General features: G+C 40.4%; 1 pseudogene across 1 annotated transcript; it reads right to left on the reverse strand.

Annotated features, from left to right (window-relative positions):
* Positions 1 to 5,099: 5,099 nt before the first annotated feature.
* Positions 5,100 to 12,056, reverse strand: LOC307095299 (DNA damage-regulated autophagy modulator protein 2-like; annotated as a pseudogene). Its single transcript has 3 exons — positions 12,045 to 12,056; positions 10,208 to 10,929; positions 5,100 to 5,108 (listed from the first exon to the last, which is right to left on the reverse strand). The product of its transcript is annotated as a DNA damage-regulated autophagy modulator protein 2-like (transcript).
* Positions 12,057 to 19,676: the final 7,620 nt, after the last annotated feature.

The raw sequence follows: 19,676 nt of genomic DNA on the forward strand, positions 1-19,676 counted from the left end.
TATAAAAATAAAAGCGACTTCTGGAGCTTTTATGAGAATTCAATAAAATAAAATATGTGCAAATGTTCAGTAACTATTAGCTATTATTGAGGGGAGAAGGAAATTGAAAATGACTCCTAGGTTTCTGATTTAGGTAACTAGGTGGATGCTGGCACCACCAAGGAACACTGAACATTGGAATTAGAGAAAGTACGTTTGAGAGGGGAGACAATGAGCTCAGTTTAGATAAATCTGAGGTGTCTATATGATATCCAGGTGGAGATTGTCAGCAGGCAGCTGGAAATACTGGGTGTGATTAGGGTTAGATAGAGATTTGGGAGTCAGCATAGGGCCGTGGTCGGCAAACTGCGGCTCGCGAGCCACATGCGGCTCTTTGGCCCCTTGAGTGTGGCTCTTCCACAAAATACCACGGCCTGGGCGAATCTGTTTTGAAGAAGTGGCGTTAGAAAAAGTTTAAGTTTAAAAAGTTTGGCTCTCAAAAGAAATTTCAATCGTTGTACTATTGATATTTGGCTCTGTTGATTAATGAGTTTGCCGACCACTGGATAGGGTATTGAAGGAAAAATGTGAAGAGGCAAGGACAGAGGATTTAAAATTGGCAAAGGCATGCAGAGTTGATAAGAGCGTAAATCTGTATAATCTTTCTGGGAGGCAAATTGGCAGTATGTATTTTTTAAATCCTTTGACCTCAAGAAACTTGTAATACTGGTTGCCTCTGGAGAGCACAACTAGAGAACAGGAGACAGATAGCAGGGAGAATTGTTTTTCATTTTCTTCTCACTTATGTTTAAGTATTTTTGTATTTTAAAAATATTTTAATGTTATTTATGAAAGCTTTTGACTCAAAATTTTTATTTTCAATAATTTATCCTGATGGGGTAAAGAGGGGACATCTGTAATACTTTCAACAATAAAGATAAATTTTAAAAAATAATAATAATTTATTCTGAGAAAATAATCAGATAATCACACAAAGATACCAGAATACCAATCTTGTCTTTACAAGTAAATAATTGTTCATTTTATACAATGTAATATTTAAAAGCCATTTTTTCTAATTTGTGAATTTGTTTATATGACAGGTCTTACAAAGGAGTAGTGGGTTCTATATTTTACAGATTTTGTATCTCAGTCACTTCTGTCATAAAACTCAGTCTCTTAAACAACAAGTGCTGGTGAGGACGTGGAGAAAAGGGAACCCTAGTACATTGCTGGTGGGAATGCAGACTGGTACAGCCACTATGGAAAACAGTATGGAGATTCTTCAAAAAATTTAAATGTATCTGCCCTTTGACCTGGTGATCCCACTTCTGAGAATATACCCTAGGAATCCTAAAACACCAATCAGAAAGAATATATGCACCCCTATGTTGATAGCAGCGTTATTTACAATAGCTAAGATCTGGAAACAGCTCAAGTGCCCATCAGTAGATGAGTGGATAAAAAAGATTTACTCCTTGAAATACTATGCGGCTACAAAAAACAAGGAGCTCAGCCGAGGCCGGTTTGGCTCAGTGGATGGAGCGTCGGCCTGCGGACTGAAGGGTCCCGGGTTCGATTCCGGTCAAGGGCATGTACCTTGGTTGTGGGCGCATCCCCAGTGGGGGGTGTGCAGGAGGCCGCTGATCGATGTTTCTCTCTCATCGATGTTTCTAACTGTCTATCCCTCTTCCTTCCTCTCTGTAGAAAATCAATGAAATATATTTTTAAAAAAACAAACAAGGAGCTCTTACCCTTTCCCTGGAGAGTATTATGCTAAGCAAAATAACAGACTGACGAATCTCAGAGGGAAGGGGGAAGGAGGGAATGGGAAGAGATTAACCAAAAAACTTAAATGCATAACTCATGGACACAGACAATAATGAGGTGAAGGCCTGCGGGGGAGCAGGGTGGAGGGCCTCAAAGGGGGGAAAAAGGGAACATATGTAATACTTTCAACAATAAAGATAAATTTTAAAATACATATATATGAAAAAAAAAACAAAAAATATTTCCAGAGGTATGGAGGCATGAAAGAATAACAGATCTCAGTGGGGGTGGGGGGAGGACAGGAAGAGATTAATCAAAGAACATATATACATATATGCATAAACCATGGACACAGGCAATAGCATGGGAAGGTCTGGGGTGTGGTGGGGGTTGGATGGAGGGGGCAAAAAGGGAGAAAATGGGAGACATCTATAATACTGTCAACAATAAAATAAAATTTTAGTTTTTATAATCTTGTTTTAAAAACTATATTTTAATTGATTTCAGAGAGGAAGGGAAAGGGAGAGATAGAAACATCAATGCTGAGAGAGAATCATTGATTGGCTGCCTCCTACACGCCTCCTACAGTGGGATGGAGCCTGCAATCCGGGCATGTGCCCCGACCCGGAATAGAACCTGTGACCTCCTGGTTCATAGGTCGACGCTCAACCACTGAGCCACTCCAGCTGGGCAATAAAATAAAATTTTAAAAATAAATAAATAAAACTCAGTATCTTGTGTAAGTGGCCAAATTCGGGATTCTCCTATGTATCCATTTTAAATAACGTTCTATGCTCGTTGGTATGAAGTGATGCTCATGAAAAAGTGAAAAAAGCTGGTAAAAGTATTGTAATATGATAGCATTTGTATTACTGAATATTATAATTTTTAAAGATTAGAAAGATATAAATCAAAATGTTGTCAGTGGTTACCTCTGTGTAGTGGGGTCTCAGTTGGATTTTATGTTTTTATTTATAATTTTTAAAACTGTAAGCATATGTTATTTTTTTAATCAGAAAAATATATATATTACTATTTTCCTTTGAGAAAAAAATTAAAGGGCAGGCAGGCCCCAGGAAGAGATGCTTGTGAAAACCAGGAAGGAGTGGTCAGAGTTAGAAAGAGAAGGCAAGGAGACAAGAGTTAATGAGCTGAATGGAAGGGATAAAAAAATGTTTCTGCCGTGGCCTTGGAGCTCAGTTGGTTAGAGTGTTTTCCTATACGCCTAAGTTGCAGGTTCAAACCTCAGTCTGGGCACATATAAGAATCAACCAATAAATGCATAAATGGGTAGAACAACAAATTGATCTCTCTTTCTCAGCAATCAATAAATTAAAAATTGTTTAAATTTTTCCAAGAGCAGCAAGTCAGTGGTTAACAGTGTTTAATATAGTAGAAAGGTCAAATAAGATAAGGTCTGAGTGACTCCATTAGATTTAACAATTACCTAAATGAGAGCAATTTCAGTAGAGCACTGGTGGTAGAACCCAGATGGTGGTGAATTAAGAACTAAATCAGTCTACTGTTTAAGCCTTCCATTGTGTTCTTTATTGCAGCTATGTCATTCTTCATCTCCTCTTGGTTCCTTTTCATGTTGGTGACATTCTCATTCAGCTCCTTATAATTCTCATTGAGTTGTGTGTATTTGTCATTGAGTTGTGTGTATTTGTCATCCAGCCATTTGAGCATCCTTATAACCATTACTCTGAATTCTTTCTCTGGTATGTATAAAGAACATTATAACCTGATGAACAAAAAGATAGATACAGAGGCAAAGAAGCATCGAACTTACTGTCAAGTTACAGCGGGAAGGCTGAGGGGCGCGGGGAGGTAAGAGATCAACTGAAGGACTTGTATGCATGCATATAAACATGACCAATGGACGCAAGACACTGGGAGGTGAGGGCATGCATGGGAGTGGGGTGGGGGGGCAATGGGGAGATATGGACACATGTAATACCTTAATCAATAAAAAAATTGGGGGAAAAAAGAACTAAATCAGGGGTGAGAAGTGAAAACAACTAGTAGCGACCATGACCATTCGTTTGAGAAACTTGCCTAAAAGAGGAATGCTAGGTGGCAATGCATTGTCAAAGGTTTGTTAATGAGGGAAGAGATTTAACTGTGTTTAATAGCTGGGGGCGGGGGAGTTTCATAGAAAGTGAGAAGTTGAATATAAAAGTAAGTAAAGGGATAAGGCTTAAAATCAAATAGCCCTAGAATTGTGCAAGTTAAATTCACAATAAGGTGTAAATATCTGGCTTTTTTTTTTAAGAGAAAAATTTCATAGGGTGGAGAGAGGAGAGTAGAGGGTACTGGACTAATTAAATCCTTTGCAGTAATAACAAAATATCAGTTGTTACCAGCTGTTACGCGCCACTTTTTGCTTTTCACAAGAAGCACAGGGCTTCAGAGTTACCAAGTGATGTTGGACAAGGCACAGTTATCCTCTGTACCGCAATTATCACACACACACACACACACACACACACACACACACACACACGCACGCACACACAAATAGCTGAGCCCTAGCTGGTTTGGCCCAGTGGATTTAGCATTGACCCATGAACTAGAGTCATGGGTTTGATTCCAGTCAGGGGCATGTACCTCTGTTGCAGACTCGATCCCTGGCCCTGGTAGGGGCCATGAGGGAGGCAACCAATACATGTGTCTCTCTCTCTTTCTGTCTATCCCCCTACCTTCCACTCTCTCTAAAAATCAAAGGAAAAATATCCTCGGATGAGGATTAACAAACAAACAAAAAAAAAAAAGGAAAAAAAAAAGGTAGCTGAGTCAAATTTCTTGGCAAACAGGTAATATCAGAACTTGATGTGAGTGCCCTAGCTGATTTGGCTCAGTGGATAGAGCACAGGCCTGCGGAGTGAAAGGGGAACTGAAAGGTCCCGGGTTCAATTCCAGTCAAGGGCACATGCCTAGGTTGCAGGCTTGATCCCCAGTAGGGGGAGTGCAGAAGGCAGCCGATCAATGATTCTTTCTCATCATTGATGTTTCTATCTCTCCCTCTCCCTTCCTCTCTGAAATTAATAAAAATGTATTTTAAAAAAAGAACTTGATGTGAGCAATGCCCATTTTCCTCTCTTGGGTTTCCTTTTCCAGGTTCATTCTTTGCCAAAATGAGTCCAGAGTGAAAAAAAATGAGATAGAGATTTAGTATCTTTAAAATGGAAAGAATCTCATTAGTTCATCCTCCTGCCCAGAGGCAATACTGTGCCTTAATCAAACAGACACCTATCCATCTTCCTGTCCTTACATTTTTTCCAAAGGAGGTTGCACAACCTCAGACTCAATGTTATGCAACTATACTGAAAATAACTTTTAATCTGTATTCAGGCATCCTGAGGAAATAGCAAATCATAAAGCCCCTATAATCTGGGGTGTTTTGTGTTCTTGGGAGCAGAGGCCTGGAACTGCAGGGAAGCAGCAGGAGGTGGGACCGAGTGTGAAAAACATTAGAAAAAACAGAGAGCAGCACCCATAACATACAGTCTGTAATCTAGGGAATGTGGACCCAGAGTTGAGCAGCCTTTCTGTGGATGACACTCTCTTTCCATACACACCCATTCAGCTGCCTACTACCATTCGTGACTTCTCCCCTTCTTGAAGTTCATTTAAACCCTAATTTCACTTGGCACCTCCCTTGGGATAGTCTCTGCTCTAAACTAAATCCCCTCTGAAAATTGTCAGTTCCCTCTCTATGTTGATGAAATGTCCTTTAAATACTCAACTTATCTACTTAAGTTAGTGATTGTATTTATTTTACTAAAGTATCTCTGGATTGCCTAGGGTTGAGGGCAATCTTGGAAAAAGTGGTGTGACCTAAGTGTGTCAGTGTCTATGCACACTTACCAGGGGTTGCTAAAGACCTAACTCTTTTCAAAAAAATATGTTTTTACTGGTTTCAGAGAAAGGAAGGGAGAGAGAGAGAGAGAGAAATATTGATAGATCGGATACCTCCTGTATGTCCCCCACCAGGGATCAAACCTACAACACCAGCATGTGCCCTGACCAAGAATGGAAGTGGCACCTTTCTGCCTTTGCTTGCTCCAGACCGGAGCCACCTTTCCGCCTTCTCATGCTGCCCAGAGGCCTAGAGAGGCTGGGGCAGTGCAGAACACCTGCGTCATCGCCATGGCGACAACAGCAAGTGTCCCACCCCCAGCTGCTCGGTGCCTGCGTATGCAAATTAACCCACCATCTTTGTTGGGTTAATTTGCATACTCACTCCTGATTGGCTGGTGGGCATCACAAAGGTACAGTAATTTGCATCTTTCTCTTTTATTAGTGTAGATATAGTCCTTTGTTTTTATTTTCTGGGATTAATAAAAAAGTATAGGCATAAATGGTTTTACATGATCCTCTTTAAGCTATACTTTAAAATAATTTGTAAAATGGCTTACTTCATGTCTCTTGGGTATCAGGACCCATCAATGTCACTGTCAGCCTTGATTAAGTGATGGAAAATTTCAGAGCAGAAGAAGTAACTTATGAATGTTTTCCCAATCCCTGAGAATCATAATCATCACAGAAATATTTTATCTTTTCATCATAAATCTCTGGAAAGTAGGTGTGTTCACTCACTGTTAATAGGACAAGGAGCAATGTCATAGAGCAGTGATGGTGAACCTATGACACGCGTGTCAGCACTGACACGCGTAGCCATTTCTTTTCTTTTTTTTTTTTTTTTTTACAGAGAGGAAGAGAGAGGGATAGAGAGTTAGAAACATCGATCAGCTGCCTCTTGCACAACCCCTACTGGGGATGTGCCCGCAACCAAGGTACATGCCCTTGACCGGAATCGAACCTGGGACCTTTCAGTCTGCAGGCCGACGCTCTATCCACTGAGCCAAACCGGTTTCGGCACGCATAGCCATTTCTGATGACACGCGGCCGCTGAGGCAGCCGCATGCCGAGGATGAAATATTTGCGACTAGAGTCTTGGAGTTAGACTCTAACTCCAAGACTCTAGTCGCAAATGTTTCATCCTCCCCTATTAGACACTCTGTGCTGGAGGTCTGTAGGCCAAAGCAACAGAAGTCCGGCACAGAGCGTCTAGTTCTGGGACTTCCGGTTAAGCCGGGATCTTTGCCCTCACTTCCGCCGGCAGAGCAGGGAGCAGCGGAACACAGCGGGGGACGCATCTCTGGGGGCCCTGCCATTACCAGAAACCAAATAACAGTTAACCACAGCAACCATTATCTACTGTTCTGGGGTGTCATAGATTTCTAATCCATCATTACTGAGATAAGTGAGGGGGAGGCTGGGAGAGGCGAGGGTTTGTGGCATGCTATGGGTGCCATTTCCCGCCATTAGAAATAGCGGCAGCCATTTTAATTCACATAAGGAACACCATCTTGCTCCATAGTGCAGACTCCATTTCACCACTATTACTGTTGTGCATCCTTATTAACCCCTATTTCTGCTTATTAACCCTGCCCTTTCCTAAAAGACAGTTATATGCACCATTTTGTGGTTAGTTAGGCTAGTTAACCCCTACTTGCCTGCAGTCCTAACAAGCTATCTATAATTCTATCTTCTGTCACTGCCCTCCTGATGGAGAACCCAAAAAATAAAAAACTAAGGTTAAGTAAAGGAAGTGGAAGTAGGTCCGGGTGAGGCCATGCACCCCTGGGTCCGGGTGAAGCTGAATCCTGGGTCTGGGCGAGGCCGTCTGCCCCTGGATCCGGGTGAGGCTGGGTCCCGGGTCCGGGTGAGGCCGTGGGCCCCTGGATCCGGGTGAAGCCGTGCCCCTGGGTCCGGCCGAGACCAAACCAGAGGGAGTCGGACCTGCATTACCACCATTTGTCCACCATCCAGAGCTGAGGGGTCAGTGCCGACATGTACTCATAAGGAACTGGTGGACATTGATATTGGGTCTCAAAAGAACTGTTGGTCCAGAAAGAAACTCACTACAGACTGATTCATTTGCCTGTCAGCATAACTATTATTGCTCGTCGCACATTCAATTCTTATAAGTATATCTCTAGTGACACATGATTTCCCTCATCTAGGGGAAATGATGAACAACATAGACTGATGAACAAGAACAGAACCAGAAACAAGGAGGCATCGATCGGACTATCGGGCCTCAGAGGGAGGATAGGGGAGGGTGGGGGGAGGGGGGAGAGATCAACCAAAGGTCTTGTGTGCATGCATATGAGCCTAACCAATGGTTAAGTTCAACAGGGGGTTGGGGCATCCGTGGGGAGGGGTGTGGGATGGGAATGGGGGGATGAGGACAAATATGTGACACCTTAATCAATAAAGAAATTTTTTAAAAAAAAGGAAGTGGAAGTAGCAGTGGCCGACCCTTTCAAGAGACATGGACCGAGATGTATGGCTTTATAGAAAAAAATGGCAGATCATTTTGCGTTCTATGTACTGAAACGGTAGTAAGCAGAACGTGGAATATATATAAATAGACATTTTGAAACTAATCATTCCCAGCTCTTGGAAAAAAGTGAGGATGAAAGGAAGGCATACATTTCCAGGCAGCTACACCTTTATAAGAGCCAATCTAATTCCATCCTTAAATTTATGAAAGGCTCTACAAATTTAACATCTGCAAGTTTGAGCATTGCTCACTCTATAGCTCAGCATGAAAAAGTGCTCAGTGAGGGAGAATTTATTAAAGAAACTCTCCTAAGATGTGCACCAGTTCTATTTCACGATATGCAGAATAAAGATGCAATATTAAGAGAATATCTGAGTTACCACTCAGTAGAAATATCATAAAAGACCGAATAATGAGACTGAACACAAACGTACAACATCAATTAAAGAGAGACATAAGGAAGTGTAAATATTTTTCTATCTCTCTTGATGAAACTACTGATGTCACATCACATGCTCATGTGGCCATTATTGGTCAATATTCTGATGGTCTCACAATGAGAGAAGAGTTGATAAAGTTAGTATCAGTGTCAACAAGTAAATCAGGAAGCGAAATATGTAAGGTTGTTATACAAACATTTTGTGACCTAAGCATTGATATCTCTAAAGTTGTGTCAGTGATGACAGATGGGGCACCAAATATGGTGGGGGGGAAAGTCAGATTTGTCAAATTGTTTACAAAAGCTATTGGACATCCGATTGTGCCTTTTCATTGTATTATCCATCAGGAGGCTTTATGTGCCAAGGCAGGATTCACCGACTTAAACGACTTAATGTCAGTTGTTACAAAAATAGTTAATTTAATAGCTGCTCACCCCCTTCACAAGCGAGAATTTTCAGCACTTTTACTGGAGGTTGATTCCACCTACAGTGGACTGCTGATGTACAATAATGTAAGATGGCTGAGCCGAGGCAAAGTTCTTGAGCGCTTTGTGGAGTGCTTTGAAGAAATTAAGGTATTTCTTGACGATAAGGATCTGGGAAACTTTCCTCAGCTTAATGATGATAAGTGGGTCAACACCCTGATGTTTTTTTACAGATCTCTCTGTTCATATTAATGAACTGAACTTAAAGTTACAAGGTTTTGGCAAAAGTATCGACGTTATGTTTGGATACATAAAAGCTTTTGAAAGTAAAGTTAAAATTTTCAAGCGAGATGTAGAAACTAAAACTTATAAGTGTTTTCCTCGAGTAACAAAGTATTTTGAGAAGGCCAGTGCAGCTGTACAAAATGAAATGGAACTCTTGCATATGAAGTACCAGCATGTTTTAGACTCGTTACTTGACCGGTTTAGTGATAGATTTAGTCAATTTAGAAGTCTAGAACAGACCATGAAAATAATTAAGTATCCTGATGTAGTAGTCTACAGTAGTTTGGAATTAAATGGTTTCCAATGGATGCAAATTGATGATTTCAAGATGCAACTTGCAGAATTTCAAGACAGTATCTGGGCTCAGGTGTTTGTCGACTTGAGGTCAAAGCTTGAGAATCTGGAAAGGTGCCGCATGGAGAATCAAGAGGAGTGCCACTACCAACAGGAAATTTGGAGTGCCTGGAACCAACTACCAGACACTTTTAGCACCCTGAAAAATATAGCAATGGCTTTACTCACAATTTTTCCCTCTACATACTTTTGTGAGGCCTTATTCTCAGCGTTAAATAATATCAAAACCAACAACAGAAACAGATTGACAGATGAAGTTAGTAGCGCTTGCTTGGGCCTGAAGTGTACAAAATACCAACCTTCAATTGAAGATTTAGCCAATGAAATTCAGCAACAAAAAAGTCACTAATAGGCAGGCTAGTTAAAGAATTCCCCCTCCCCCTCACTTATCTTAGTTCACGGCACCCCACACAAGCTAAATAATATCAAGACCAATAAAAGAAACCGACTGACGGATGAACAAAGAAGTCATTAAGCAGGTAAGTTAAATATTTAGTTTTTGGTTTATTAAATACAATTATATATAACAATTATACATTTATGTTATTTAAACTATAAATATCGCAAAATAATGTTTTTTCCTCAAAGTGACAAACTACCCGAGTTATGCTCAGTTTTTTGGCGAAGTTTGACAAACCAAGCTCAAAAGGTTGCCCATCACTGTCATAGAGGGTTAATCCATGTAAATTGGCTTCCACCTGCAAAGAAATTTTCTGGAAATCATGGAAAAAGTCAGGGGGAAAAAAAAAACAAAGGAAAAAAATATGACATAGGCCATTCTTCTGCAGTAGTGATCATAGGAAGCACATAGCCTTTGTCCTAGGGGTTCCAGTGGAGTTTCTGTACTACATCTGAGTCAATACTGCCACTCTACAGGGATGAGGAGCAAGTAAGCATGCCAAATGTGCTTACTGCACATCAAATGACCAGCAGTAGTCTGATCCAGAAGATTTGTTTGCCATGAATTTTGGGCTACATTTAGTAGGTAAGGACTATCTGAACAAACATATACAATGAGCCTATACCAAAAGTTAGCACAGCTCCACATATATGTACAGCAAAAAGGTTGTTTTCTGGAAGTTTGCCACAAAAAGAAAGTCCTAAACAACTCAGCAATCCGAGTATGAGGCCAGCCTTGTTTAACCTGGTGATATATTTCGCTTCAGATTCAGAGCATGAACTTGCTTATAACAAACATAAATGGCAGCAACACATAAAACTGTGGCAAAATTTAGCATTGCCCCAAATGCTAAATGTATGAAAATATGAAAGCAGCAGCCGTCCAAAAGACAAGGGCTGAGGGAAGGAAACTGAGGCCTTGCTAAAAGCACCATATCTCAAACTGGTTTTAACACTTATCTGTTACTTGCTCATTAAACTTTAAGTTCTGTGAGAGCAGGAACCAACTGTTTTGTTCACCATTATATTTTCAGCTCCTGTTTTAGTACCACTCTTCAAATCTGCCCAAACCTGCCCCCCCTTTTGTAGATCCTTGCTAGGGTGAGCTGACCAGGGCTGGCCACAGGGTCCAGAGCCTGCAGGCAGCATGGAGATGGGGTGGGCCTGGGGGTGCACACCCGAGCAGCCAGGCCTGGCCAGGGTGCCTATGTCCACACTCTTTTCTTGTGTGTGTGTCTTTTTTTGTTTGTTTGTTATCTTTTTCAAAAATATGGAACACTTCACAAATTTGCATGTCATCCTTGCACAGGGGCCACGCTAATCTTCTCTGTATCGTTCCAATTTTAGTATATATGCTGCCAAAGACAGCACTATATCCACACGCTTGAGGAATATAACAGAATCAAGAGTTTCTATAACAGCATTCGCAATGTCCAGGAAACCCTCTAAAATCACTCAATAGATAAAGAATTGAGAAAAGATGACCCATTCTCAAGAGAAAAGTCAATTAATGGAGGCCAACCCTGAGATGATGATGCTCAATGAGGAGAGAAAAATACCCCAGTAATGAATGAAAAGATAGGTAAAAGTCACCTGGTATATCAGACCACAATTACAAGTAAATAGGACCGTGTTTAAACCTCCTTTCACTTTAATTTATATACTAATGGCCTGATACCATTTGTGGATTAACTGAATGCATGGCTTTGTGAAAGGATGCTAATAAGAATGACCTCAGGGAAAGAAGGGGATCATCAGTGGAGACTGCCAGAAGCAGAAGGCAAGACTAAGCTGAGACCAGAGAAAGTAAACATGAAAGAACAGGAAATAGGTGGAGGAAGGAAAGACAAGAGAATAGGTATGTATACTTCCACACATTGGCGCCCATATGAAAAAGAGGAGCTAGTCATGGGTTTTTATAACAGGCATAACTAGCATATTTTTCATGTTACTTTATTATTATCTGTATTAAGTGTATATTTGTGCTTCATGTCTCACTGTTTCTCCCAGGGGCCAGCTGTTATTTCTTCGACTCACATGTGCTGTCATATCGGCCTGATGCTGCCAGGGAAGATCAACAGGACACTAGAGCTGGACATTCTGGAGCCTACTCTTGAAGAAAATTGCATAACCACATGCCTATCTATGTGAGTTATAGATTTAGCAGGCTATGTGGCACAGTCAGGAACCTTCTGAGTGATAAAGGGGATCTGGATAGGGATTTAGGGTGTCCCAGAGGCATTTATGGTAAACAAGAAAGTAGATAAGTTTTCTTTGGGCCTAAACCTCATTTATGACAAACAACTCAACTAACTGAACAATGCTGGCTCATAGCCAAGACCATTTTCATAAGATGTTTATACAATTCTGTTGACTTTGTGTACTACTTCTGTCATCCTTGAAGCTTTTACTGGGCTAGTGGGGTGACTGATAGGGGATTTTAATTTATTAAATGTCAAGTGAGGATGTTGGGATTAGAAATTAATTTCAACATGGCTTGGTTTGAGTACCATCATTTCCCGGAAAGACAGGCTTTCTAGCAACCTTGTTTTGTTTTGTTTTTTCCATATGATAATCCATCCTTTAACCCATCTGGAAACCAGGAACAAAGAGACTGAACCTTAAAAGAAGGACATGTAAAAGGACCAATACAAGATCTTTGCATCATCCATTGACCTTTATAGGGTGGGCATAATTGTCTTAGAGTTCCTGATGATCTAGTCTGTAATATAAAAGATTGTGGCTTCTATTGTGGCTACCCTGTGCTAGAATCATGCACTGCTCAATACAGTAGCCACTAGCCACATGTGACCAAATTTGAATTAAATTAAAACTTTAGCTCCTCAGTTGCCTGGCCACACTTCAAATGTTCAATAGGCATGTGTAGCTAGTGGCTGCCACATTGGACAGTGCAGATGTAGAACATTTCCATCATCACAGAAAGTTCTTTTGGATAGCACTATAAATCTGGACTCATGGAATAGTTATTTGTGACCAGGCATCCCTGCATTTGCATCTAAAGTGACTGATTTTTTTTTTTCTTACTTCGTGTTGTCTCTTAGAATTAATGTGTTCAGAGTGACCCCCGGGGAAGCTGAAGCAGTTTAACAGACTTATTAGCCCTTTGCCACACATGCATATCAGAGTTCTTTAAGGAATGGCCAAATATGGTATATTCATTAAATGTAATACAGTACAGCAGTTAAAGGGAATAAACTAGATGTATCAATAAGGATAGATCTCAAAAACATTTTTGTGAGAAAAAGTTGCTGAATATAATAATTTATTGCACACAAAACAATACCACATTTTTCCCATGAAAGACTATTTCTTAAAAAGGTCTAGAAGAATACATACCAAACTCATGACCATGGTAACTTCAAGGAGGGGGAAAAGTAAGTGGGATAAGGGACCAACAGGACTTTTAGCTTTTTCTGTAATAGTCTAAAGTTTTAAAGGAAAATATATTCACATATTACTTGTATAATTACAATTTTAAAACAGGACTCAAATTTATATATAAATATGTAAATATATGGTGGTGAGAAAAATAAGGGAAGTACACAAAACCTTAAAGATAGTTGTGGAGAATTTTCTTACATTTTCCTATTTTTAAAAAAGTTTTTGTTTTGTGGCTATAATGTTAATAGAATAAAAATTTTTAAATAAAATTTTATTTAACTTTTTGTCTGCCTTTCTGCTGCTGACATAGTATTATCACGTATAAGGTATAGTATTAAGAGGCAATTGGCGCCCTGGCTGGTTTGGCTCAATGGATAGAGTGTCGGCCTGCGGACTGAAGGGTCCCGGGTTCGATTCTGGTCAAGGGCACATGCCTGGGTTGTGGGCTCGGTCCCCAGTAGGGGGCGTACAGGAGGTAGGTGATCAATGATTCTCTCTCATCATTGATGTGTCTATCTCTCTCCCTTCCTCTCTGAAATCAATAAAAATATTTTTTTTAAAAAAAGAGGCAATTGTCTGTGGTATCATTAGTGCCAGAAGTAATAGCTCAACATCATTTCTATAAACATTTTTAATTATCCTTGGTGACAGTCTCCAAAATTCAGTTTTTCAACATAAGACCCCATTCTGCAGCTACTTCATACTGGCAGGCACACTGGGACCACATAGTTCCTAAAACCAGAGATTCCATCAGAATATTTATGAGACTTCCCTTCTTATGTTCAGGCCACCTGACTGGTTATGGGTTTTGAAAATTGTTCAGATTAAACATCCCTCCACTTGGTGTGGAACTCAGATCCAAAAGCTGCTTCCTAGGAAAAACCTGGCTTCACCTGCACCCTACCTTCGTGGGAATGTGGGGTAAACTTCCATGCAGGCAACAACACTGGTCAGGCTTCTCAACTTTCAAGACAGAATGTAAATCCTGTCACCCAACCACCTGTTCATCTGGCTTCCAAAACATATGGATCCTGCCTCAGTCAACAACAGAGCTTACCAACATTTCTAGCCTTCACCAGAGAATAAGTGTAGTCAGCCTCTGAGGTACTATCAAAAGCCTGGCTGTGAGAATATTTATGGAATATATTGTAAGGGACATTCAATCCATCCACTCCTTTAGGTGGCATTTTAAGTTGTGTCCTCAGATCAAGTTAGAGCACCAGAAAGTTACATGCCTGAGCCATATTAGCTCAGTCCCTGCAGAAAGGCTTTAATGTTACACCCTTGGCTTTTAGCCAGGGTTGTTACAAGAAAGTAATATGAAAATCTTTTCTGTGTGTGTTATGAAACTGTTACTGAGGACATTGTCCCTTATGTTAATCCCACATGAGGAATTTCTTATGGAATTTAGTGCCAGATATGGACCATTATGTAGCTGTTAAAAATTATAATTCTGGAATACTAAATATGAAAATCTGTTTTATATTCATTGAAAAAAAACAGAACACAAAATGGCATATAGACTCTAATTGTAGCCATCTTAAATTATTTGTGTCTGTGGACAAGAACTGAAAGCTGATAGGCAGGGATAAAGATTGTATGAGGGCAATGGAATTAGAAATGTTTTGTTCTTTCAAAAATTTTTTGTTTGCTGAAACCCAGTCTTTTCAATGTGGGGAAAAAAGAATTTAGTGACAGGAATATCTGTCTCTCTTGAGGAATTGCTATGTATTTTTCTTTCTGATAACAAGAATTCTGTATTTTACTGTGTTCACCCTTTCCCCTGGTTGCCTCAAAAGCTGAATTTAATGTTCAGTCATGACACATTAGCTCCCTCTTCTTTTCCACGCCTCTGATGTTCTATTTCTATAATCTCATGACATTTGTACTCTTTTTTTTTGTAAAGTGCCTCAAATTCCTTACAGAAAGAGGCAAAATATAAAGCATTTTTTTTTTCAGTTTAAAAGTTATACACAGCCACAGTAAATTGGAAAACTATAAGAAAGTTAAAAGAAAAAAGATAACCATTGTTAACACTTTTTGGCATTTCTCCTATCTTTTCTGAATGTATTTTTTAAAATTTATCTTTATTGTTGAAAATGTTACAGATGTCCCCCCCTTTAAGTCCCTCCTTGCCCACCTCCACCTGGCTCCTGCTCCCCTGCCCAGGCCTTTACCACACTATTGTTTGTGGCTATGGGCTATGCATATATGCATATAAATTATTTGGGTAATCTCTTTCCACTCCCCCTTCACTCTCAGATTCATCAGTCTGTTCCATACTTAAACAAGATAAATAGCATATGCTCTTATTTACAATTTTTAAGTTTATTTATTGATTTTAGAGAAGAAGAGAAAGAGAGAAACATTGATTTGTTATTCCACTTATTTTTGCATTCATTGGTTGATTCATGTCCTGACGAGGGGATAATACTCTAGCTGAGCTATCTTGCCAGGGAAACATATGCTCTTTTCGTGTAATTTTAAAATCTAAGCATGTTTTCATCTATTGGAAACTTTTTTGTTAATAACTCTGGTAAATATTATGCCAGTACAACTTTCAAACATTAGAACCATAGAGGACTACAGGAAGGGTTAAAGGGGAAGATAAAAGGTCAATTCAGAGAAGGTAAAAACCTGAGAGAAGAAGCTTTATGGACCTTATTCAGACAGGGGTTCAGGACCAAATTTGTGTGGGTGAGAAGTGAAAGCTCAGGGCAGCCTAAGGCCAAAAGGGCAATCTAGTGTCATGTACCCAGAAGGAAGATCACAGGAGATAGTATTTTAGAACTAGGAGAGACTTTAGAGATATCTAATACAACATTCTCATTTTACAACTGAAACAAGCAAAGCCAGAAGAGGTGAATTGACTTGTGGGGGCTCTGGAGTTGGCTTGCCTGGATTTGTAACTCTGCTTTAGGAACTCTGGACTTTAAGTAGGTGCATTTACCCTCTCAAGTTTCATTTTCCTGTGCGAAAGGAAAATAGTGATAGCATTTAATTTACATGCTTATTGTGTGGATTAAATCAGATGATTCATGTAAAGCACTTAGCACAGTGCCCAATACAAACTAAAAACTCAATAAATGTTACTTATTAATAGTAATGTAATTTTATCATTATTCAACTAATCAGTGACAGACCTATGACAAGGACTCAGATCACTTGACTCAATCTAGTGCTCTTTTCACTGCATCAGACTGACTTCCAGGGTCCAGAAAGGACTGAACATTGTCTTGAACATAGCAGTGGTGCCAAAGAAAATCAACCGTGAGCTAAACCTGAGGATTTCAGTCCACGTCAGTGCAGTATAAATAAAAGCACCTAGCCTGGTGTCTAGAAAATAGTAGGCTCCTAAGAAATATTTACTAACTGAAAAGGTTTTTTTAAAAAACATCAATAGGGTTGTGAGGGTGGTACTGGCTTCTAATAGAAGAACTAGAAAGCTTTCATAGAGACACATAAGAAAGGACTTAGGAAAGAAGGTTACTAAAAATACGTATTTTCATACATGTCTGTGAAGACCAGGAACAAACAGAGGTTGTTCTTTCTGAGATTCCTTGAACTTTCTCATTGCTATTTTTGTTAACTTTTGCATCTTTCCCTGTAGTCACTAGTGAAAATCCTATACAAACCCTAGGTGGGGGCTGTGTATTTTTTCAGAGTTTGGCAGGGTAAGAAAGAAGTAAAGAAATATCTATCTCAATTCAATTTAATAAAGCCAGTTTGGCAGCAGGCTTGGGGGGTGGCACCCAGGTAGAAGAGTGGGCAGTGGCAGCGAAAGAGGCAAGAAAGCCAAAGTCCTATGCCCTTCAAGAGGGGGGAAAAAAACATGGTGAACAAGGAGGCAGTTGAGATCATAAACTCTGGGATTAAAACTGGAAAAAAATGCCTGTGTTCTCCCTTCTGCCCATGTTCTGCCATATCTGTTCATAATTTATGACAGTGGCTTGGAGGGGGCCTCCTGTTAGTCCTCTTTACTACTAGTGTCTCTTCTATTTTCTTTTTAAATATATTTTTATTGATTTCAGAGAGGAAGGGAGAGGGAGAGAGAGATAGAAACATCAATGATGCGAGAGAATCATTGACCGGCTGCCTCCTGCACAGCCCCCTACTGGGGATCAAGCCCACAACCCAGGCATGTGCCCTTAACCAGAATTGAACCCAGGACCCCTCAGTCTACAGGCCAACGATTTATCCACTTATCCAAACAGGCTAGGGCTCTTCTATTTTCTAAGGCCAGCTTGCTAACTCTTTCTTTCAACTAATGTATGTTCTAACACTCCCACAGTAATAAGATGAATAACCCTGACCTCTCTAGATGCATGCTTTCAAGTCGTAGTGTTTCACCAGTCCTTTAGCTCACCCTCCTACATCATCTGGTCCTATGGTTTACGGTAATTTTTATCTGTCCAGAGTTTCAAGGTATATTCTCATCTTAACAGTAAAAGCTCAATAACCATTTGTTCATTGATTCCAGAGTTTATAATCTAGTTGGGGAAACAATATGCCCTCATAAAATGGAAAGCTATGTAACCACAAGCACAAAATTAAAGAATAAAAACTGAGTTCATAGAGGTTTAGGAGGTGCAAAGTAGGTAAGTGATCTGTCAGGTTGGACTAGTCGGGGAAAGTTTCCAAGAGCATGTAAGTTTTGAGCTTTGAATTGGAAATTTAAGTAGGTGATGGACATGAGGTGGTGGAAAGGTGTACCTTTTCAAACAAATGCACAAAGGGAGACAATGCAAGCTATAACTCAAGCCAGGACAGGTGCTCAACCCACCCTGCCATTTCCCTGTCTCGGCAGCTCTGCATGATCTGCCACCACACCTGTTTCAGTTACAAGAGAGCTCCTTGTGACCTAGTGCCCACCAGGCCCTCTCCTCTATCAAATTCACCACTCATGCAGCACTTACCAAGTGACTCCAGGCAGAAGGAAGAGGCATAGACAGGAAATGTTTACCAGGCATTGTGAACAACTATGTCCCATCTCTTCAGTTTGGACCTCAGGTAGTAATACATGATCTTTTCTTTATCCTCTCCATGGCAGAGGGAAAACAAATGCATGTTGGAGTAAAGCAGGGGTGGGGAACCTTTTTTCTGCCAAGGGCCATTTGGATACTTATAACATCACTTGCGGGCCATACGAAATTATCAACTTGAAAATTAGCCTGCTATGTTTGGTCAAACATTTAATTAACTCACCCCTAAGGCCTTGGCAGGGCTAGACCAAATGATTTTGCAGGCCTTATAGGGATGTTCCCCACCATGGATCAGAGGGAAGCAGGAATATGTAGAACCAAGTTGGTTATGTTACCATGAGGAGACTAATATCACTTGAAGGCTCAATGTGCTGCCACCTCTGAAAAATCCTGGGTTGTATGGAAATCCTTCCTGACAGGAGGAAAGCCCGGTCACCACAGAGCAGCATATGCTAAGGAACACTGCAAATGGTATAACGCCAGGCACTGTACACACAAGTTGAATTTACAGACCCTACCCCTAGGAGCTTGCTAACAGGAAAATTGGGGCTTGGACAAGCAGAACATATGTATGATACATTTTTGATGCACTTATTAAAAAGCAGTCAAGGAACCCTCGTGCACTGCTGGTGGGAATGCAGACTGGTGCAGCCACTGTGGAAAACAGTATGGAGTTTCCTCAAAAAATTAAAAATGGAACTCACATCTGACCCAGTAATCCCACTCCTAGGAATATATTCCAAGAAACCAGAAACACCAGTCAGAAAGGATATATGCACCCCTATGTTCATAGCAGCACAATTTACAATAGCTAAGATTTGGAAATAGCCTAAGTTCTTATCAGCAGATGAGTGGATTAAAAAAACTGTGGTACATCTACACAATGGAATATTACGTTGCTGTAAAAAAGAAGGAACTCTTACCATTTGCAACAGCATGGATGGACCTGGAGAGCATTACGCTAAATGAAATAAGCCAATCGGAGAAAGATAAATATCACATGATCTCACTCATTTGTGGAATATAATGAACAACATAAACTGATGAACAAAAATAGAGCCAGAGATACTAGTCGAAGCACTGATCAGACCGTCCAACCTAAGAGGGAAGGCGGGTGGCGGGGGGGACATCAACCAAAGGACTTGTATGCATGCATATGAGCATAAGCAATGGACACAGACAGTAGGGGGTGAAGGCATGTGCTGGGGGGTGAGGTGGCCAGGGAGAGATCAATGGTGGGGGGGAGGGGGAGAAGGAGACTTATGTAATACTTTAAACAATAAAG

Source organism: Cnephaeus nilssonii, assembly GCF_951640355.1.
Source record: "Cnephaeus nilssonii genome assembly, chromosome: X".
Taxonomy (NCBI): Eukaryota; Metazoa; Chordata; class Mammalia; order Chiroptera; family Vespertilionidae; genus Cnephaeus; species Cnephaeus nilssonii.